The sequence below is a fragment of the Oncorhynchus masou genome, chromosome 24 (assembly GCF_036934945.1).
Source record: "Oncorhynchus masou masou isolate Uvic2021 chromosome 24, UVic_Omas_1.1, whole genome shotgun sequence".
NCBI lineage: Eukaryota > Metazoa > Chordata > Actinopteri > Salmoniformes > Salmonidae > Oncorhynchus > Oncorhynchus masou.
In genome coordinates, this window is record NC_088235.1 from 4713045 (window position 1) to 4723219 (window position 10175).

The 10175-nt window shown below is 44.7% G+C and overlaps 1 protein-coding gene across 2 annotated transcripts in view; it reads right to left on the minus strand.

The window, feature by feature from the left end:
- Positions 1 to 9088, minus strand: part of LOC135511802 (N-acetyllactosaminide beta-1,3-N-acetylglucosaminyltransferase 2-like) — a 35830-nt gene extending 26742 nt beyond the window's left edge. For both annotated transcript variants that reach the window (XR_010451325.1, XM_064933265.1), the window contains exon 1: positions 8736 to 9088. The gene's annotated coding sequence lies outside the window, so the exon portion shown is untranslated. The remainder of the gene's footprint in view (positions 1 to 8735) is intronic.
- Positions 9089 to 10175: the final 1087 nt, after the last annotated feature.

Below are 10175 nucleotides of genomic sequence, written 5' to 3' on the forward strand. Positions count from 1 at the left end.
AAATCCAACATGAAACGTAAAAATATTTACACGACCAGTCAAACGTTTGGACACCTACTCATTCCTGGGTTTTTCATAATTTTTTACTATTTTCTACACTGTGAATTAGTTAAGACATCAAAGCTATTAAATAATATATGGAATAATGTAACCAAAAAGGTGTTAAACAAATCAAAACATATTTTATATTTGAGATTCTTCAAAAAGTAGCCACCCTTTGCACACTCTTGGCATTCTCTCAACCAGCTTCATGAGGTAGTCACCTGGAATGATTTTCAATTAGCAGGTGTGCCTTGTTAAAAGTTAATTTGTGGAATGTCTTTCCTTCTTAATGTGTTTGGGCCAATCAGTTGTGTTGTGACAAGGTAGAGGTGGTATACAGAATACGGTCCTATTTGGTAGAAGACCATGTCCATATTATAGCAAGAACTGCTCAAATTAGAAAAGAGAAACGACAGTCCATCATGACTTTGAGACATTAAGGTCAGTCAATCCGGATGAGTTCATTCACCGGATAATCTTTCTTTATATGACTAATAGTTTAAAACATAAATAATTTACTAATTAAATCCAGGTTATGAACATGTTACAGTAATGAGAACTCGTTATGATGCAAATGTTCATGGTCTTGGAAAACTTTTTTTTAAACATTACATCTGAACAATTATGATTAAGATGGACAATAATTTGATGGTATTTTATCCATTAAAAAATAAAAAGTTGTTTTTTTTTTTACCAAGAGTGACACACACACTAAGCCATAATATTGTACGGACATGGCCCAATGGTATTCCTAGAAAAACAGACCACGACAAGCAGTCATACAGTCCTGGAATGTGCTAGAAAACCTCTGGAATTCTGCCCATCAGCTCCGGGAAAGAGATCAGGTGATATCCCAGAAATTATTTTAACGTTAAATACTTAAATCAAATCGTTATTTGTCACATACTCCGTATACAACAGGTGTAAACCTTACAGGGAAATGCTTACTTTACAAGCCCTTAACACAGTTTTCTTAACTGCATTGTTGGTTAAGTAAAAAATATATATAATTATTAACAAATAAATAAAACAATTACATGGGCTCATAAATTATGTTAGTAAAGACGTAGTATACAATACCAAATGACACACGGCTGAAGTTCCCTGACCAGGAACCCCTGAGCAGGAACCCCTGAGCAGGAACCCCTGAGCAGGAACCCCTGAGCAGGAACCCCTGAGCAGGAACCCCTGAGCAGGAACCCCTGAGCAGGAACCCCTGAGCAGGAACCCCTGAGCAGGAACCCCTGAGCAGGAACCCCTGAGCAGGAACCCTGAGCAGGAAACCCTGAGCAGGAACCCTGACCAGGAACCCTGAGCAGGAAACCCTGAGCAGGAACCCTGACCAGGAACCCCTGAGCAGGAAACCCTGAGCAGGAACCCTGAGCAGGAAACTCTCAAACTCAATATTAGGAAGGTGTTAATGTGTTGTACACTCAGTGGAAGTGTTCTAGGGAACTGGGCCCTAGAGCCCTAGTCAAAAGTAGTGCACTATTTAGGGAATAGGATGCCATTTGGGACGAAGCCTGGGGGACACACACACACAATACATCTATCACACTTCAGATACAGCTGACACCGTCTCTCCCGTCTCTCGTCCAAAAGGGGGTGTGGCCTGATCTTCCAAGTGTTTGTGCCACATGTCTGACCATTATAAAAGTGGGCGTGGCCTGATCTTCCAAGTGTTTGTGCCACGGTTTGTGCAACATGTCTGACCATTATTAAAGGGTGTGTGAACTGCACTTGCTCATGGGTTTGTGTTTTCCAAAAACACTCTCCCTCCCCAAAGCCCAATATCCGCTGCCTCAACCCAGCCCCAGAAGTAGTCAGAGTGAGGGAGTAGAAGGCCGTGAGGGAGTAGAAGGCCGTGAGGGAGTAGAAGGCCGTGAGGGAGTAGAAGGCCGTGAGGGAGTAGAAGGCCGGTCAGAGTGAGGGAGTAGAAGGCCGGTCAAACAAGACACTGAACAGCCACTGGATAAAACCTGTTAGTAGAAGGTGGTGGGACTAACGCAACAATCACCTTTCAAATGAACATTTACAAGACATGTTACTGAAGGTTACTACCCCACGCCCCCTCTACCAGAACACACGGAAGCAGGATTTCCTACCATCTTCTCTCTCCTCAAAGGTGTCTGTGTTTTATGACTCTAGACGAGACAGAGCTCATATAAAAGTCATCTCTAAGAACAATAAGGATGGTTGGCTCTAGTAGAACGGACACCAAACATCCTGTTCTAACCGTTCTTCCTTCCTGTGTGTCTGCGCGTGTGTATAAAAGAGGAACGACATGGGGCTATAACGATGATGACATTGACCAGGCGTTCTAACACTTCCCTGTTCCTTTAGTCTGGTATGATGGAACCAAAACGGGTCACACGATGTTCCTCAAAAGGTCTTCGTTAGGATACACTGCCTTACTGACGCAGAAATCCAGATTGATCCAGTTAACATCCCTCTCAGTCTAGTGCAGTATAGCCAAAGCCTGGTATAGATGGCAGTCATATGTGCTGTGTGCTCCTATTGGTGGTTAGATCTTGGCGATATATTACATGTAATAAAAAATTTATTTTGTCACGTGGTGAATCTGAAAAGGGTTTAGACATCAGCGAGAAATGCTTTCCTTACGAGTCCTTCCCAAAGTAACAGGAGGGATCAAATACACATGAATGAAGACACAAGGACCAGGTATCATGAATCCCAGTATACAGGTATGGATGAATGAAGCCACATACAAGGACCAGGTATCATGAATCCCAGTATACAGGTATGGATGAATGAAGCCACATACAAGGACCAGGTATCATGAATCCCAGTATACAGGTATGGATGAATGAAGACACATACAAGGACCAGGTATCATGAATCCCAGTATACAGGTATGGATGAATGAAGACACATACAAGGACCAGGTATCATGAATCCCAGTATACAGGTATGGATGAATGAAGACACATACAAGGACCAGGTATCATGAATCCCAGTATACAGGTATGGATGAATGAAGCCACATACAAGGACCAGGTATCATGAATCCCAGTATACAGGTATGGATGAATGAAGCCACATACAAGGACCAGGTATCATGAATCCCAGTATACAGGTATGGATGAATGAAGCCACATACAAGGACCAGGTATCATGAATCCCAGTATACAGGTATGGATGAATGAAGACACATACAAGGACCAGGTATCATGAATCCCAGTATACAGGTATGGATGAATGAAGCCACATACAAGGACCAGGTATCATGAATCCCAGTATACAGGTATGGATGAATGAAGCCACATACAAGGACCAGGTATCATGAATCCCAGTATACAGGTATGGATGAATGAAGACACATACAAGGACCAGGTATCATGAATCCCACAGGTATGGATGAATGAAGACACATACAAGGACCAGGTATCATGAATCCCAGTATACAGGTATGGATGAATGAAGACACATACAAGGACCAGGTATCATGAATCCCACAGGTATGGATGAATGAAGACACATACAAGGACCAGGTATCATGAATCCCACAGGTATGGATGAATGAAGCCACATACAAGGACCAGGTATCATGAATCCCAGTATACAGGTATGGATGAATGAAGCCACATACAAGGACCAGGTATCATGAATCCCACAGGTATGGATGAATGAAGCCACATACAAGGACCAGGTATCATGAATCCCACAGGTATGCATCTACAGATTGGTACAATACCATCTATAAAAAAAGGTATTTTTATACCGTGTTAAATAACTGAAAGGTTCAACGAATTGGACTCCTTAGCTGTCAGTTCTGTCCTGGCTGGGTTGAGTGGAAAACAGCAGCATGGAGAAAGACCATTCAAAAACACTTATAATTCATTTGTTGCCGGTCTGGGGTCCACGCACTCGTCATAAAACTAATTCAGAAACATAGAACAGAGTAACATACCGCCATACAATCAAAATAAAAAGAAATATAGAAATATGATATTTGGGCCATAATCGCCCAGCCCTATTGGTGGTACTCATGTGGTTCTGAGTGGCACTAGCAGTCAAAGGTTCAATTCCCTCATGTGACCACAGACACATGACAAAAATGGACACAGTCACTACTGTATTTTAAGTATCTTTGGATTAAAAACATCTGACCAAAGTCCTACTGTGGTGTTTTACACAGATACCTGCATAAGAGCAACCTCTACTGGACGACATGTCAGACACTAGGTCAGTCGTCTCTATAAAAGGAGAGTGTGTGTGTGTCTCTGCTGGTTCTGGAACATTAAAATCCCCAAAAGTCCCCACAAGGATAGTAAAATAAGGAAAATTTACCCTCGTGATGACAATTCCCACAGCCCCGAGGGCAAAGGCAAATTTAAATGTAGGAGGTTTAGTGGTTAGGTTAGAATTAGTGTAAGGGATTAGTGTTTAGTGGTTAGAATTTGTGTAAGGGGTTAGTATTAGTGTTTAGTGGTTAGGGTTAGAATTTGTGTAAGGGGTTAGTATTAGTATGTAGTGATTAGGGTTAGAATTGTGTAAGGGGTTAGTATTAGTGTGTAGTGATTAGGGTTAGAATTTGTGTAAGGGGTTAGTATTAGTGTGTAGTGATTAGGGTTAGAATTTGTGTAAGGGGTTAGGATTAGTGTTTAGTGGATAGGGTTAGAATTTGTGTAAGGGGTTAGTATTAGTGTGTAGTGTTTAGGGTTAGAATTTGTGTAAGGGGTTAGTATTAGTGTGTAGTGATTAGGGTTAGAATTTGTGTAAGGGGTTAGTATTAGTGTGTAGTGTTTAGGGTTAGAATTTGTGTAAGGGGTTAGTATTAGTGTGTAGTGTTTAGGGTTAGAATTTGTGTAAGGGGTTAGTATTAGTGTGTAGTGATTAGGGTTAGAATTTGTGTAAGGGGTTAGGATTAGTGTTTAGTGGATAGGGTTAGAATTTGTGTAAGGGGTTAGTATCAGTGTGTAGTGTTTAGGGTTAGAATTTGTGTAAGGGGTTAGTATTAGTGTGTAGTGTTTAGGGTTAGAATTTGTGTAAGGGGTTAGTATTAGTGTGTAGTGTTTAGGGTTAGAATTTGTGTAAGGGGTTAGTATTAGTGTGTAGTGATTAGGGTTAGAATTTGTGTAAGGGGTTAGTATTAGTGTGTAGTGATTAGGGTTAGAATTTGTGTAAGGGGTTAGGATTAGTGTTTAGTGGATAGGGTTAGAATTTGTGTAAGGGGTTAGTATCAGTGTGTAGTGTTTAGGGTTAGAATTTGTGTAAGGGGTTAGGATTAGTGTGTAGTGTTTAGGGTTAGAATTTGTGTAAGGGGTTAGCTTTAAGAGCTCGGTTTACAGGTTAAGGTTACGGTAAGGATTAGGGAAAATAGGATTTGGAGTGGAAATATATTTGAGGTCCCCACGAGGATAGAAGAACATAACGTGTGTGTGTGTGTGTGTGTGTGTGTGTGTGTGTGTGTGTGTGTGTGTGTGAGAGAGAGAGAACCCTGACAATATTCTCTCTGTCAGGTGTTAATTGCCTTTGCGTCATCATGTTAAATTCCTGAATTTGAGAGCGAGTTGACCATGGAAGTGCAGCCAGCTGCCCCGCCCTAAAAGGCACTACTCCAGCTGCATGAGGACACGGGGGCTGTTGTATCTACCTGTCCCCGGCTGCATGAGGACACGGGGCCTGTTGTAACTACCTGTCCCCGGCTGCATGAGGACACGGGGGCTGTTGTATCTACCTGTCCCCGGCTGCATGAGGACACGGGGGCTGTTGTAACTACCTGTCCCCGGCTGCATGAGGACACGGGGGCTGTTGTAACTACCTGTCCCCGGCTGCATGAGGACACGGGGGCTGTTGTAACTACCTGTCCCCGGCTGCATGAGGACACAGGGGCTGTTGTATCTACCTGTCCCCGGCTGCATGAGGACACGGGGGCTGTTGTAACTACCTGTCCCCGGCTGCATGAGGACACAGGGGCTGTTGTATCTACCTGTCCCCGGCTGCATGAGGACACGGGGGCTGTTGTAACTACCTGTCCCCGGCTGCATGAAGGACAAACTGAATATGAATAATACCAGGTCATTTACATAAAACACAACATCAGTCAGGGTGCGTCTCCTCAGCCCTAAACACACCAGTATACACAGCTCCCTCCATGATCAGTCTTCCTCTCTGTCTGGATCCTTCTACTGGTCCCTGTCTACCAGTATACACAGCTCCCTCCATGATCAGTCTTCCTCTGTCTGGATCCTTCTACTGGTCCCTGTCTACCAGTATACACAGCTCCCTCCATGATCAGTCTTCCTCTGTCTGGATCCTTCTACTGGTCCCTGTCTACCAGTATACACAGCTCCCTCCATGATCAGTCTTCCTCTGTCTGGATCCTTCTACTGGTCCCTGTCTACCAGTATACACAGCTCCCTCCATGATCAGTCTTCCTCTGTCTGGATCCTTCTACTGGTCCCTGTCTACCAGTATACACAGCTCCCTCCATGATCAGTCTTCCTCTCTGTCTGGATCCTTCTACTGGTCCCTGTCTACCAGTATACACAGCTCCCTCCATGATCAGTCTTCCTCTGTCTGTCTGGATCCTTCTACTGGTCCCTGTCTACCAGTATACACAGCTCCCTCCATGATCAGTCTTCCTCTGTCTGGATCCTTCTACTGGTCCCTGTCTACCAGTATACACAGCTCCCTCCATGATCAGTCTTCCTCTGTCTGGATCCTTCTACTGGTCCCTGTCTACCAGTATACACAGCTCCCTCCATGATCAGTCTTCCTCTCTGTCTGGATCCTTCTACTGGTCCCTGTCTACCAGTATACACAGCTCCCTCCATGATCAGTCTTCCTCTGTCTGGATCCTTCTACTGGTCCCTGTCTACCAGTATACACAGCTCCCTCCATGATCAGTCTTCCTCTGTCTGGTCCCTGTCTACCAGTATACACAGCTCCCTCCATGATCAGTCTTCCTCTGTCTGGATCCTTCTACTGGTCCCTGTCTACCAGTATACACAGCTCCCTCCATGATCAGTCTTCCTCTGTCTGTCTGGATCCTTCTACTGGTCCCTGTCTACCAGTATACACAGCTCCCTCCATGATCAGTCTTCCTCTGTCTGGATCCTTCTACTGGTCCCTGTCTACCAGTATACACAGCTCCCTCCATGATCAGTCTTCCTCTGTCTGGATCCTTCTACTGGTCCCTGTCTACCAGTATACACAGCTCCCTCCATGATCAGTCTTCCTCTGTCTGGATCCTTCTACTGGTCCCTGTCTACCAGTATACACAGCTCCCTCCATGATCAGTCTTCCTCTGTCTGGATCCTTCTACTGGTCCCTGTCTACCAGTTTACACAGCTCCCTCCATGATCAGTCTTCCTCTGTCTGGATCCTTCTACTGGTCCCTGTCTACCAGTATACACAGCTCCCTCCATGATCAGTCTTCCTCTGTCTGGATCCTTCTACCAGTATACACAGCTCCCTCCATGATCAGTCTTCCTCTGTCTGGATCCTTCTACTGGTCCCTGTCTACCAGTATACACAGCTCCCTCCATGATCAGTCTTCCTCTGTCTGGATCCTTCTACTGGTCCCTGTCTACCAGTATACACAGCTCCCTTCATGATCAGTCTTCCTCTCTGTCTGGATCCTTCTACTGGTCCCTGTCTACCAGTATACACAGCTCCCTTCATGCAGCACAGTCACTCTAGTGGACATCTCCACTCTGGGTTTGTAACTAGGTACATATGTGTCAAGTCTATTCCAACCTGGATACTGTTGCTAGACACTCCCCCAAACAGCCAGGCATTTCCAGTTGTAATGGTTGACTCAAAAGTTAAAAAATGACCTTGGTTGTGAAAATGTCACCAAAAGACGATGCTAGCAGAGTTTATTTAACTATGTTATCTCAAAAAAGGGATATTCCCTATTTTAACTTGTACAGCACGTTAAAAACGGACAATTTGGGTGTTAAACTGTGGCAATGGAGGGCAACATTTTAGGAGGTGGTATGTATAGACCTGTGCCTGTTTATATAACAAAAATAATGTGGGAGTTCTGTACTCACTGCACCAGAGACACTCAGTCTACTACAGTAACGTCATTTCATGATACTGAACTCTGGAAACTACTACTGCTTATTCTGTGTGGGATGCAACATTCTGACGATAGAAATGTAGCCTATAGAGCTGTCTGTCTGGTCTCTCCTGTTGTTTATGTATAGAGCAGTTCTCAGCTGTTCTGTAAGTTGGTTTTCTATCTGAGCGTTCCGTATCCTACTCGCTGCCCTCTGAACTGTCCATCTGGTGAGTGACTGTTAAAATCCACTACCTCTACAGCCGGTTTCGACAGTATATTAGAAGCATAGACTACTTATTGTAGGGAAGGAACTTCCACTACGGGTTTCATTATGCTCCTCCTCCTCTTTATCGTACTTAGTCAAATAAACTTGCAATGTGCCCATGAAGACAACGAGACGTCTGCGTATTAACCTAGGAAAATATTTGACCATAGGACTGATTTCCACAGATAACATATGTTTGAGCTGCAACCACTTCGCACAAGCGAACTCCGAATTTCCAAGAGAAATGGACGGAGGGAGCAAAGATGTGCGTCAAGCGATCAGAAATACGTTTGACGAAACGAAATATTCGGACTGGATATTGGAGAAACTAGATTAGTAAACTCTCCATATGGCTGATACATCACATTAATAATCGTAAACAATCATAGCTACCTTGTCTTTGAATCCTAAACCCAGGTTCGTTCTCTCATCATGAAGTTAATTGTCTCCAAGTCGCCCCCCCAAAAAACGAAAACTCTCCTTCAGAAAACTGCAACCCTGTCGCGCATGGAGATGGCGCATCTGACATCGGTGCTGTAAAAGGTAGCGTACAAACTCTCCGTATACGTATCGTCCAATTATTAATAGGCTACAAGCCCGCCGTTGATTACTTCACTTTTTTAAGCGAAATTTTCACTAATAACTTGAGGACAAACGAGGTTTATTCCAATTTAGAGTTTAGATTCTGTCATCGAGAGTTCCTTATCCTTCCTCCTCGCACCGGTGACACAACTTTGATGATTGACGGCTGGAAGACTCCTCCTAAAAAAGGTATGACGTTGCCTATGTTAGGCCGTTAGTACCCCGCTCAGGAGTTGAAAACAAATAGGTTTTTTTAATTCAAAAGGCAGTAAAACAAAAATGATGGAGTGAGTTTTAGTAAAAAATACCTTGATGTAATAATGTGTTATAGGGACATATGTGGTAGGCTAATGCTGCATGCACACAGGTTATCGTCATAAACTCCATTTTACATACACCTTGATCACACCGACAGTGTTATTGCGCCAAATGTATGCAGCGTCATCTGGATATGTGGGCAACAGAAGTTCAACATTCACCTTCTGCTACCATTTCTGTCAAGCTGTCAACGCACACAATATGATGCGTACGTTAGATAAATCCAATGTATGTACCACACAGAAAGCACTGAAACTGCCTCTGCAATGCAACGCTGCAAGGCGAACACAGCGTTCCATTGGAAATTAATGTACTTCTGGTGTACCGAAACGCAAGGAGGTGTGATCGAGGCGCTAGTATTCACACCCCATGGCCAGCATCACAACAAAACGAATGAAGCTACACATTAGCAACTTCTTCTATGGTTTTACAACATGTACCTCACCGCAAAGTAATGCCCAAGTCGAACAAATCCAAAGCATGCATCACAATGCACAGTGATTTTAGAACAGCACCAAATAAAGTTGTAGGCCCCTTTCTCTCCTCTTTCTCCCCCCACCTCTCCCCCCCACCTCTCCCTCCCCCCCCTAACTCTCCCTCCCCCCTAACTCTCCCTCCTCCTCCCTCTCTCCCCCCACCTCTCCCTCCTCTGACCTCTCACCCCCTGATCTCTCCCCCCTCCTCTACTTCCCCATCTCCCCCCACCTCTCCCCTCCCTACCCCCCACCTCTCCCCCTCTCTCTCACTCCCCCTTTCTCTCTCTCCCCCACCTCTACCTCCCCGTCTCCCCCACCTCTCCCTCTCTCCCCCACCTTTTCCCCCTCCCTCTCTCCCCCCACTTCTCCCTCTCTTCCCCCCCCCCACCCTACCTCCCTGTCTCCCCCACCTCTCCCCTCCCTTTCCCCCTCCCTCCCTCCCTCTCTCTCCCTCTCT